The sequence below is a fragment of the Physeter macrocephalus genome, chromosome 5, assembly GCF_002837175.3.
Source record: "Physeter macrocephalus isolate SW-GA chromosome 5, ASM283717v5, whole genome shotgun sequence".
In the NCBI taxonomy this organism is placed as follows: domain Eukaryota; kingdom Metazoa; phylum Chordata; class Mammalia; order Artiodactyla; family Physeteridae; genus Physeter; species Physeter macrocephalus.
In genome coordinates, this window is record NC_041218.1 from 6,352,625 (window position 1) to 6,365,371 (window position 12,747).

Consider the following 12,747-nt stretch of genomic DNA (forward strand, 5'->3'; position numbering starts at 1 on the left):
AGCACATCCGGGCTGCTCCACCCTGAGGGCTCCACAAAGCCGAGGCAAGTGTTGTCTTGGGATGTGCGAGGGACTGAGGAGGAGGGCCAGGTAGGAGCAGAGCTGCAGAGCTGAGATGGGTGGTGTATTCCCAGGACCCCGGCTGGGGTGTGAGTCCAGGGCAGAATCTGCTACTGTGCCAAGGAGGGCGGAGGTGGGGTGTCTGGGAGGAGCTGGTTAGGCCATGAGCCCCTTGTGCACGTCTGTGGAAAAGTGGGACGAAGAGGGGGACTTGAGGGAATGCCATGGAGACCGTGGAGAGAAACGTCTTTAAGAACCACCCCAAGGAAAGAGAAAAGAATGGACCTAGCAGAAAAGCTGGGTGAAGCTATGGCTGTTCACGTAGGCCAAGGGCAGTGAGGGGTGGAATTTTGGAATTTGGGCTCTGCTGCCTTGCTTCCTTCTCTGTTTTCCCAGCTCACCACAGTCTCTGTCTGGCTGCTGGTCCCTCCTGTACATGACCTTGATTTCTGAGGTGTGGTTCCTCCCCTCTCGCTGTTAATGATTGGTGAAAGTTACAGATAACACTGGGGCAAAGATCGTGTCCTTGAAATTCTGGGCTGCCTGCCTCCCTTAAAGGGGCAGAAATGATGGCCTTGTGGATGACCGTGTTGTAGGGGACAGATTATCCAGGCTTGGGGAGGGGCGGCGTGACAGGTGAGGATGGCTCCAGTGTCCGTGGTCAGTGGGCCAGAGGTCACAGCTCACAGCTTCCCCATTGCTAACTCTTGATATTTTGTTTCTGGAAAAGTCGCAACACATCAGAGATAATTGGCGATAATCTAGAGAGCGTGAGTGTTTCCGTAGAACCAGGAGAAAGAAATAGTTCCGCAGGTGCTGCACCACCAAAGTCACCTGATTAGCCCTCTAGGCTAATGAAGCCACCATCCTGGGTTGCATCCCTGATTAGGGAAGACTGGTTCACAAGGAGAAAATTCTACCGTTTTCATCAGGGGCCCTGGCACTGTTGATATTTCGAGCCTGGTCACTCTTTGTTATGTGGCTGTCCTGGGCATTGTAGGGTGTTTAGTAGCCTCCCTGGCCTTTACTCACTAGATGTCGGGAGCACCCACCCCTCTCCTGTTGTGACAACTAAAAATGTCTTCTGACATTGACAAGTCTTTCCTGAGGGGCAAAATTGCCCTCCTGTTGAGAACCATTGGTCTCTATTTAAACCCTCATGATTTGTACCTGGAAATTATTATTATTGCTATTGGATGCTATTATACAATAGCATCCAAACTCCCTGACTCTCCACTGGAGTCTCTCCCATCTGTCCTTCATGCTTTTGCAAGAATCAATCTGACCACGGGCCTTCCCCGCTTTGGTGGGGTACTGTTGCCTATTGGATAACACTCATACTACGGAGTTGGCATTAAACACCCTTTCCAGCCCAGCCCTGATCTTCCTTTTGTTCTTGGAATATCCCTTTCCCTCTAATTTGCCATCACCTGGCCCCGTGCTCCAGCCATTCCCAACCAGGCCAGGCCCACGGGGCCTCCTGGCCTTGGTCCACGTCGTTCCCTTGTCTGAAAGCTCTCTCTCTCTCTCCTTGTTCGCTCACCGAGCTCCTTCCTTCAAGCTTCAATGCCAAGGCCCCTCTTTCAACCCCTTTTCCATTCCCCCATGGCCTTCCTTCACTGCTCGTAACTCTCTGTTCACAGGTCTGTCTCTTCTTATCTGCTTCCTTGAGGTCAGGGACTGTGTCTTAATTTCTTCAGATATACAGAGACCAACACAGGGCCTGGCATACGGTAGGGGCTCAAGTTTTGTTTTCAGAGTGCATGAATGAACAGATCATGTGGACAAGGGGCACAGAAGAGATGTTCGAACCCAGAGGTTAGAAAAGTCTTGAGGGATTGCTGTGTGGCATTCTAAGGAAAAGACATGCTCCACGGTGAAGTTTCGACTAGATTACGTTTCTAGCTTTATTGAGATATAATTGACCTACAACAGTGGGTAAGTTTAAGGCATAGAATGTGTTGATTTGATACACTTACATATTGCAGTATGACAACTGACCAGCTGTAGTGTCAGCTAATGCCCGCATCATGTCACATAATTACCATTTCTCTTTCCTGGTGAGAACATTTAAGATCTACTCTCTTACCAACCTTCACGTATACAACACGGTATCAATAATCACCATGCTGTGCCTTAGATGCCCAGAACTTATTCATTTTCTAACTGGAGGCTTTGTATTCTTTGACCAACATCTCCTCATTTCCCTCATGCCCCAGCCCCTGATAGCCACCATTCTATGCCATATTTCTACAAGTCTGGCTTTTTTTAAAAGATTCTACATTAAAGTGGGATCGCATAGTATTTGTCTTTCTCTGTCAGATTTATTTCACTCAGCATAATGCCCTCAAGGTCCACCCATGATGTCACGAATGGCAGAATTTCCTTCTTTCTCATGGCTGAATAATATTCCAGTGTAGAAACATACACCACAGCTTCTGTATCCATTCATCTGTTAGTGGACCCCTAGGTTGTTGCCATACCTTGGCTATTGTGAATAGTGCTGCAGTGAACCTGGGAGTGCACACCCTGTTTTAATTTCCTTTGAAAATATACTCAGAAGTGGGATTGCTGGGTCATATGGTAGTTCTATTTTTAATTTTTTGAGGAAACGCCATACTGTTCTCCATAGTGGCTGCACCAACTCACATTGCCACCCACAGTGTAGGAGGGTTCCCTTCTCTCCACACCCTCCCTACCACTTCTTACCACTTGTCTTTTTGATGACGGCCATTCTAAGAGGTGTGAGGTGATAACCTGTTGGTCATCTGTATGTCTTCTTTGGAAAAAATGCCCATTCAGTTTCTCTGCCCATTTTTCAGTCCAAGTGTTAGTTTTGTTGTTCTCGTTGTTATTGAGTTGTATGAGTTCTTTTTTTAAAAGTTTATTTATTTTATTGATTTATTTTTGGCTGCGTTGGGTCTTCGTTGCTGTGCGCGGGCTTTCTCTAGTTGCGGCGAGCGGGGGCTGCTCTTTGTTGCGGTGCACGGGCTTCTCATTGCAGTGGCTTCTCCTGTTGAGGAGCACGGGCTCTAAGCGCGCAGGCTTCAGTAGTTGTGGCCCGCGGGCTCAGTAGTTGTGGCTCACGGGCTCAGCTGCTCCGCAGCATGTGGGATCTTCCCGGACCAGGGCTCGAACCCATGTCCCCTGCATTGGCAGGTGGATTCTTAACCACTGCGCCACCAGGGAAGCCTGTATGAGTTCTTTATATATTTTGGATATTGACCCCTTCTCAGATGTATGATTTGCAGATATTTTCTCCCATTCTGTAAGTTGCCTTTTCATTATGTTGATTATTTCTTTTGCCAAGCAGAAACATTTTCCTTTGATGTAGTCCCTCAACCAGGTTCCTATTAATATGGCCACATGGACGGGGTCTGGGGTGGGCCCCTTGGGGCAAGGACAGCTGAGGATGGTGTGAGTCAGCTTGGGCTTCGAGGGCATGCAACCTGTGGGGTCTCCCCGGCTCCACACTAAGAAGGGCCCTGCCCTCAGTTGAATGCTCTACTATTGCTGTCTTGAAGTTCTTAACTTTTGAAAAAGGGGTCCCACATTTTCATTTTATACTGGGCTCTGCAATTTATGTACCTGCTGCTGGCTTTTTAAGGACAAGATTTAGACCTGCCTTTAGAAGGCCAAGGAAGGGCAGGTCCCGGGGACAGGGTGGAGGGCAATCAGGCTAGCCCACTGAAGGTAGACGAACAGGGTTGATAAGATAAAGGGGTGAGGTGGAATGGCAGAGAGGGATCCAGGTCAGGGATCAGGAAAAGAAGCCCCAGGAAGACGGGTGACAGCAGCAAATATGTAACATCAACTGGGGCAAAAGTCTCAGATGCCTGGTTCTGGGCGTAACCCTTGCCGACTCCTATTTCTTACTCTTAAGGATGCTCTTTAACCCCACTCTTCTTATACAACTCCCCGTTTGCTGGAGTGCTGGACAAAGGCTTATTTCCCTCAAAGCAAATGCCCACTTTCAACGTTACAGCCCCTGGGTCTGGAGGCAGGTTGGGGACTGAGGGAGCAAGATCGAAGAAGCTGCTCTGAGCCGGTGGACGTTTGCTCTAGAAGAAAGGCAGTGGCCACAGGAAGCCCCAGGGCTATTTGAAAACCCACATTCCAGTCTGCAGCCTGCAGGAGCCCTTGACAGGCTCCTTGGCCACTGAAGTTGCGGCCCGGGCATTTCTTCTCCTCTCCTTCTCCGCCTTCCTGCTGAAAGCTGTAGGATTTTATAAACAGTAAGAAAAAGAAAACATCTATTATCATACATTATCCACATCAGTGGAGGGATGAATGAGGCCCAGGAATGTAGCTCAGGTTTTTTATTTTTTTATCATTAATTTTTTTTTATTGGAGTATAGTCGCTCTACAATGTTGTGTTAGTTTCTTGCTGTACAACAAATTGAATCAGTAATACATATACATATATCCACTCTTTTTTAGATTTCCTTTCCATTTAGGTCACCCCAGAGCACTGAGTAGAGTTCCCTCTACTCAATGTAGAGAACCTACTGTGTTATACAGTAGGTTCTCGTTAGTTATCTATTTCATGCATAATAGTGTATATGTGTTAATCCCAATCTCCCAATTCAACCCTCCTCCCCTTCTCCCCTTGGTAACCATAAGTTTGGTCTCTACATCTGTGACTTTTTTTCTGCTTTGCAAGTAAGTTCATCTCTACCATTTTTCTAGATTCCTCATACAAGCAATATTATACAGTATTTGTTTTTCTCTTTCTGACTTACTTCACTCTGTATGACAATATCTAGGTCCATCCACGTCTCTGCAAATGACACTAGTTTGTTCCTTTTCATGGCTGAGTAATATTCCAGCTCAGATTAACAGAGAGAGTATCAAGCTCTCAGGGTGGGGTTGGAGTTGGGCCCTGAGGGTACAGAGTGAGACAGGCTTCGCCAGCCCTGGCTCTGAGGGAGCCACAACCCAGCTCCCCGGGCCAGGTTCATCCATGTCGTCCCTTTGATTTGTTTCCGCTGGGACTTGGTAGAGTCTTGTTTTACAGATTTCGAGGGTTAGGCTGGGCGTGCTTGTTAAAGGGAGGTGCAGGCAGGGGACCCAGAGGAGGTGACGCTCAGGGGGTAAAGTGAGGCCACGGGCCAGCTCGTCTCTTCAGGGAAGAGGGTCCCTTCCACATCAGCGTGGGAGGTTCTGGGTTTCACTGAGGAGTGAATACCCCCCACCACGCCCATCACTCATGCAGGCCCAGGTGCCACTGTGCCAGGGACGCTGTGCATGGCCTCGAGGGACCCTAGAGGTGGCCCTGCAAACAGGCATCATCCCGAGGCTGCACTGCTGGTCAGTGGCAGGACCTGGATTGGCACCTGGGTCTCTCTGGCCCCCAAACCTGCAGCCATCCCTGTTCCCTGCGACAAGGTGGTATTCAGTCCTGTAAGGGGCAGGTGAGCACCTTCCTTACAAGAGGCGTCTGCTGAGGCCCCTTCATCTGTGTAGGTAGCCCTTCCATGTCTCTTTCAGGAAAGGAACTTTTGTGTCTATGCCAGGATGGGTGTGTGGGAAAAAAAGACCTACTGCTAGTAAGCAGATACCTTTGCTCACACCTACTTAAAAAAAAAATCTTCAAACAAATATTATATCTAGAGGATATCTTTTACCACCTCAATGGCATTATAACTTAACCTGGAAGGTAGGGCATAAGCTGGAAAAATTTGCTTTTTTGGGTAAAGGTTTTTGCACCTAAACAGGTGCTTAATCTCTGATTTTAAGCTATCGGAATCTGTCCAGGATACACCCAGATTCCATGCACTGGAGGCTTCCTCTGACAGCTCTGGGTCCCGTCTGGGTGAGGAAGGGACCCTCTCCAGCGGGGGCTGCATGGGGCACCAGAAGGATGGCCTGGTGGTTCCACACATGACAAGGCTCCTCACGGGAGCAGGAGTGAGCTGGTCGCCCCCGCCACCCCCGGGGATGGCGCTGACTTCATGCATGGGCAGAGTGGCCTCTGCCCTGCGTGCGCGGTCGGGCCCGTTAGCAGGCTGCCTTCGCTTTGGACACAATCCAAGGCTTCTCTCGAATTGTAGGAGCCGATGAGCCAGTGTTTTTCGTAGGCTCCAAGACTTTGGAGATTTTTGAGCACCCAGGGTAGAAAAAGCTTCTCAGCCGTGGGGCTCTGACACTTGCTCAAAGAAGCAAGGTCTGGGCTATGCTGCCTCAAAGGGGTGAAAAAAGAACTGAAAACAAATATGGAACTCTAGTTAATGATATGTGTGCTGAAGTATTTAAGGGGACGGGTACAGATGTCTGCAACTTACCTGAAAATGCATAAAAAACAAAATGCAAAAAGGGCTGGAGAGGTGCACAGGTATGTGACACAGCAAACATAGCAAAATATTAATCGTAGCGTCTGAGTAATGGATACATGTAAATGTTCCCCCCAACTTTTCGGTGTGTTTGAAAATTTTCAGAGTAAGATGCTAGGGGGAAAGGCAGAGGCTCCCTTGGTGGTGCTTAGGAGTAGGCAGCTGCTTTGCACGGCGATGTTGTCTGGATTGCTGAGGGAGCAGTTGGTACAGCCAGTAAAAATGCCAGAGAGGTAGGCAAGGGCCGGAGGTGCAGGGAATGTGGACTTTATATCTCGGAGACAATGAGAAGCCAATAAAATGTTTGCCCCGTTTGAAACGGGGAAAACAGACCTGTTTTTGCGTTTTCACCTCTCACTGCGCAAGTCACATCCCCAGACTGAATTTTCTGAACGGCTGGTTACTTGATTTCAAATGCAAACCATCTGGAGTGGAGTTAGGAGATAATTCTGCATTAGTCGAAGCATTACTTCCCTCGGTTTTCTTTCCCATCAGTGGGTAAGGGGGCAAAGTCCCAGGCTCTTTCAGGAACACATGCAAATTGGAAAACTCAGACTCTGCAAGCATAGGGCAGTTAATTCTAGTGTTATCTTTCAGAACTACCAGTCCTTGGAGGTAAACAACATGAAGAAAAAAACATAAAACTCTAGTATAGATTGTGCAACCAAAGAGCTCATTCAGTGAAATGATTAACAAAAAGCCCAGGATCAGGAGTCAGACTCTCTGGAGTCAACTATCCGTGATGACGTTTCCTAGCAGTGTGGCCTTCGGCAAGTTACTTAACTTCTCTGAGCCTTAGTTTCCTGTTTGTAAAATGAGGGTAACACTAGGCAGTGCCTCACAGGGTTGCTGTGAGGATTATAATAAATGAGGTAAAGGCATTCAATCACCATAAAATACTTGGTTTAGGGCTTCCCTGGTGGCTCAGCGGTCATGGCGAGACATTCGTGCCCCGGTCCGGGAGGATCCCACGTGCCGCGGAGCTGCCGGGCCCGTGAGCCGTGGCCGCTGAGCCTGCGCGTCCGGAGCCTGTGCTCCGCGACGGGAGAGGCCGCAGCAGTGAGAGGCCCGCGTACCGCAAACAAACAAACAAACAAACAAACAAACAAAAAAACTTGGTTTAGTGCCTGGCATGCAGCCAGTGCTGAAGAAATGTTCAGCAAATAATTATTGCTCACTGGTCTACTTCTCTACGTGGAGTTTATCTGTACTCACGGCCTATGCCATTCCACCAATGTCTTTAAAATGATTATTAAGGGCCTATCTTTAGTTCATACTCTTTGGAGCTTCAGACCTATAGCTCCCTTATCATGGGAACGCCCCTTCCTTCTACCCGAACGTTCCAGCCGGGCATCTGACAGGCCTGCCAAACCTGGACTTCTTGGCCTCCCAGCCCCTCCAGCACAGCAGCCAGTTCTGGGCCCAAGCAGCTCCTTCATGTATTGCCCGCTCTCCATTCCTCCTGCTGTTCGTGCCGAGAGCTTGGCCTCTGTGCACCAGGGCTGAATCGAATCTTGGAGACAAGAGTTTTGGGTGAAGTAGAAAACAATAGCTTTATTGCTCTGCCAGGCAAAGGGGAGCACAGAGGGTTCCTGCCCCTCAAAACTGTGTGTCCCAACCCAGGAGGATTTGGCGAGGAGTTTTATAACAATGGTTCAAGGATGGGGTTGTTGATAGGGTTAGGGTGTGTGCAGGGGGCCTGCACTCCTTTAATCTGGTCTCAGGTAATCTCTTGATGAGCTTCTCTGGCTCCTTTAATCTGACATGTTCCTAGAACAGGCTGAGACTTGTAGGACAGAGCCACCTGACAAGAGCTGTGGCCCTTGGTAGGACGCTGCCATGCCAAACTGGGGTCTGGCACAGAGGAAGCCAGGGGACCAAATCCTTTGATCACCTTCACCTGCCAGGGCCACCCATAGGCTGAACCCAACCCGCGCTGTGGCACAAGGGAGCCTACAAATGCGGTCCATGGAGGCCAGCCTGCCAGACGAGCAGGGTGGAGAGAACACCTGGAGGGGCAAGAAGAACATCAGCACTCTTACGAATCCTGGTTTCTTGTCCACTGACCAGGTCTAGGTCTGTGACTCTGAGCACGGAGGAAGGAAAGTGTTCACATCCGTAAGAACATCACCTCCTTTCTTCTGGTTTCATCTTTTTCAACCAGAAAAGCCATACTGGCAACCAAGGAAGTCCAGACCCACTCCTGGGCCTGGCACAGCAAAGTCACTGGGGCCACGAGAGACACCTGATACCCACTCTCTCCTGGCTGTTCTCAGCTTATGCCACGGAGGCCTTTCCACGGTGAGCCACGGTTCTCTTCGGAAACCATCGGAACGCTGGGACTAGTTTCTGTCACGCATAGTGGTCAGGAGTGAGTATATCTTTTGCAAACTCAAGAGTAGACTTTAAATATCTCTCTCTTATTTTTGTCTTCAGGTTCGGCCACATGCTCTGTTAGGAAGAAGGCTCGTAAATGAAGCCTCTAGGGCAGAACCTAATTGGTTTCTGTATCTTCTATTCTGAGCATCCACATTCAGCCCATGTGCCTTCAGGCAGAAAACTTCATGCCCAGAATCATGGGCAAGACTAATCTAAAGAATTTGGAGTCCCAGAGGAATTCTGTGCCACCTGCCATCCTGCAGTTTTCATTCCCAGGGAATGGAGTGATGGGAAAGTCTCATTCTATTCCAAACAGGCAAAGGGAACCGGTATTGCCCTAGGACTTGGATTGAGCTGGGTATAAAAAAAAATTTTTTTCTTGTGATGAAAACTCTTAAGATTTACTTTCTTAGTGACTTTCAAATTTGCGATACAATATTATTGACTAGAGTTCTCATTCTGTACATGGCAAGACTTTTTTTTTTTTAATAACTGGAAGTTGTACCTCTTGATCCCCTTCACCATTTCATCCACCCTCAACCCCCTTCCCCTCTGGCAACAACCCATCTGTTCTCTGTACCTAGGAGTTTTGTCTGTTCGGTTGTTTTTTAGATTCCACACGTAAGTGAAATCATAAAGTATGGCTTTCTCCATCTGACTTATTTCACTTAGCACAGTGTTCTCGAGGGTCATCTATGTTGTCACAAATGGTAAGATTTCACTTTTTCTTAGGGTTTAGTAGTTTTCCATTATCTCTCTCTATATCGCTCACATCTTCTTTATCCATTCATCTGTGATGGACACTTAGGTTGTTTCCATATCTTGGCTATTGTAAATAGTGCTTCAATGAACATAGGGGGGCAGATATCTTTTCGAATCAGTGTTTTCATTCTCTTTGGGTAAATACCCAGAAGTGGAATCCTCAGGTAAGAACTCTGGGGTGTTGCAAACGGACCTGAGCCAGTCCTGACTCCAGCGTTCACAGTCTAGTTGGGGAGATAAGGGAGCTACATACACACATGTATATATCGCTTGTATATACAGCAACAGTGTATATACAAGTGATGGGGGTTTGTTGGTGGAGGAAAGGTCACCTATTTGAGAAAGGGTGTAGAAATAGATGGAGGCAAGTCTCTCTGAGGAGGTGAGGTCCGCACGACTACACATGCAAGTTGGGCTGCACTGGGTCGGGGAGGGACCTGTCCGAGTTTATCTTCCTGCCCGCAGTGTCTGAGCGTTCCCTTTGCCCCACATCCTCAACAACATTTAATATTGTCAGACTTTTAAATTTTTGCCAGATATGACGGATTAGCTCATGGTCTGTTATTGTGGCTTTAATTTACCTTTATCCAAATATTGATGAGGTTGAGCACATTTCCTATACTGACTGGCTATTTGGATTTCCTCTTATGTGGAGTGTCTGTGCAAACCTTCAGTCAATTTTTCTGCCGGATTGTCTGCCTTAATGATTTGTAGGAATTCTTTATGTTACTTTGAATCGCGTGAAATTGCTGGTATTTGATCATTCTGACCTACAAAAAATGGCAGTTTCATATGGTTCAACTTGATACACGCTGGATACTTGTCCTATGTTAATTACATGTGCTGCTAAGTATTTTATCATGTCATATGGCTTGTCTTTTCATTTTCTTTATTTTTTGAGGGTCAGAAGTCTCTAATTTTAATGCAGTTGAACGTATCGGTCTTTTCTTTTATGGCTGGTGCTTTTGGTGTCTTGTTTAAGAAATCCTTCTTGTCTTTTGTGCTGAAGGTGACCAGATTGTGCTGGGGGCTTGGAGCTGTGCTCTCAGGGCATCTTCTTTGGTCCCTGGGTCACACTGCTTCCGCTGTGGGGCAGGCAGATTCCTCTGGGACCCCAGGCTTAGCTGGGTAGGGGAGGGAGGGACCACTTCCGGGGTCCTTCTACCATGGAGCCCAAGTTTCCAAAAAGAGATTTTCTGTGGACCGTGTCCCCACCATTCTTGTGAGAGTGGAAGGTCTTCCCAGTGGATGGGCAGGCCTGGGTCCCAGGGGGCCAGGGTTGGAGCAGAACCGAGCTAACACCTGTGTGGCTGCTCAGGCAGGGTGGATGCTGTGACAGGGGCTGACTCCAGCTCAGAACTGGGATATCTGGTTCCTGAACTGTGGGTCCCTGGAGCAGATGAGGTGGGACAGGGAGAAAACTGGAGGTGGTGGAGCAGTAGGAAACCTCCCATCTGCCCTCTAATTCTGGATTTGGGGGGATGTAATGGCACGATTCTAACCAACTGCCTCAAGCAGAGCAAGTGGCAGGAGGTACGCCTGTTGGGGGACAGGGGAGATGTCGTGACTTCTTGGCCCTTACTCCTCAAGGTCACCTGGGTTAGGCAAGGCAGAGGATTGTAGCACTGTTCACAGTTCCCTTCCCAGGAGCCACAGTGCCTGCCACGTGGGAGGCATTAGTAGATATTTGTTCAGTAATACATTGACAGTTTTCAAAGAATTGTGTCCAAAAATTAATTTCCTAGTTTCTCCTGAAGAACACTTTTTGTAGCCACTAGGTGGCGGAGTTAATTACATCAAACTGGCTTGTTGGGGGGGGCGGAATTCAGATAGGGAAGCAGGCATTTGAATTTAAATTCGATCTTGTTTTAATTCTGTTTTGGAACCTGTTGATCACTAAGTTTAAAAAACATATTGTCATAAGAAATATTTGCAGGGTAAATCTGAGATAAAGACCGTGGTGGATTACTTTCTTTCTCAAGCTAAAGACGGTATGAATTTCTCTTCTACAGTGTTTCCAAATTCAGTCCTTTTACGGATGGACTAGATGTAAATTCTTTCCATTCTTTATTCAGATAAATGAATGTCAACTCAGTTTGCCCTTTTGCTCAGAAGTGGTCTTTCACTGTCAGAATGTGGCAGCCTCCTTTGTTTATTGCATCTGGCAGGTCTGAGTCTCTGGGACCGACCCCTTCCCAAGTACCCCCAACAGAGCTCTTCCTCAGCTTCCGCCCTCCCTCCTTCCGAACAGCTTCAGAGAGTCCTGGATCTTCAGTTTTCTCTTCTGTAGGAAATCAAGTATCTTGCCAGCCCTGCCTTTTGTTTAAAAAATTTTTTTCAAAAGCAGTTTGTTTATTTGAAAATACAGGGCTTCCCTGGTGGTGCAGTGGTAAAGAATCTGCCTGCCAATGCAGGGGACATGGGTTCGAGCCCTGGCCTGGGAAGATCCGATATGCCGTGGAGCAACTAAGCCCGTGCGCCACAACTACTGAGCCCGTGCCACAACTACTGAAGCCCACGCTCCTAGAGCCTATGCTCCGCAACAAGAGAAGCCACCGCAATGAGAAGCCTGTGCACCATGACAAAGAGAAGCCCCGGTTCCCCGCAACTAGAGAAAGCCCATGCACAACAACAAAGACCCAATGCAGCCAAAAAAAAAAAAAAAAAAAAAAAAAAAAATATATATATATATATATATATAATACAGCTACAATCACAGGCTTGCATCAAAGAGGCTCTTATTTTGAGGGGGAAAATGAATGTACACATCTGGAAATGACTTGGAGGTGTTGAGATAGGTATGGACAAATAATCCCAAATTTATCTCTGTATCATTATGAGTTATTATGATAGTAAAACTGACCTTCGTTTTTCTGTGTACAGGTCTGTGAGTTTTAATACATGTATAGATTCCTGTAACCAGTACCATGATCAGGATAAAGAACAGACCATCATCCCCCAAACTCCCTTGTGCCAGCTCTGTTTTTAGTCACACTAAAATGTTGCTGTACAATACTGTGCTTATATTTAATGATTTAAAAAAACATGGTGCCACTCTCTCTGGCCGTCACAGTTTCTGATGAGAAACCACAGTTATTGGATTACCCTTCTTTATAGGTAATGGGTCATTTTTTTTTTTTTTTTTTTTTGTGGTATGCGGGCCTCTCACTGTTGTGGCCCTTCCCGTTGCGGAGCACAGGCTCCGGACGCGCAT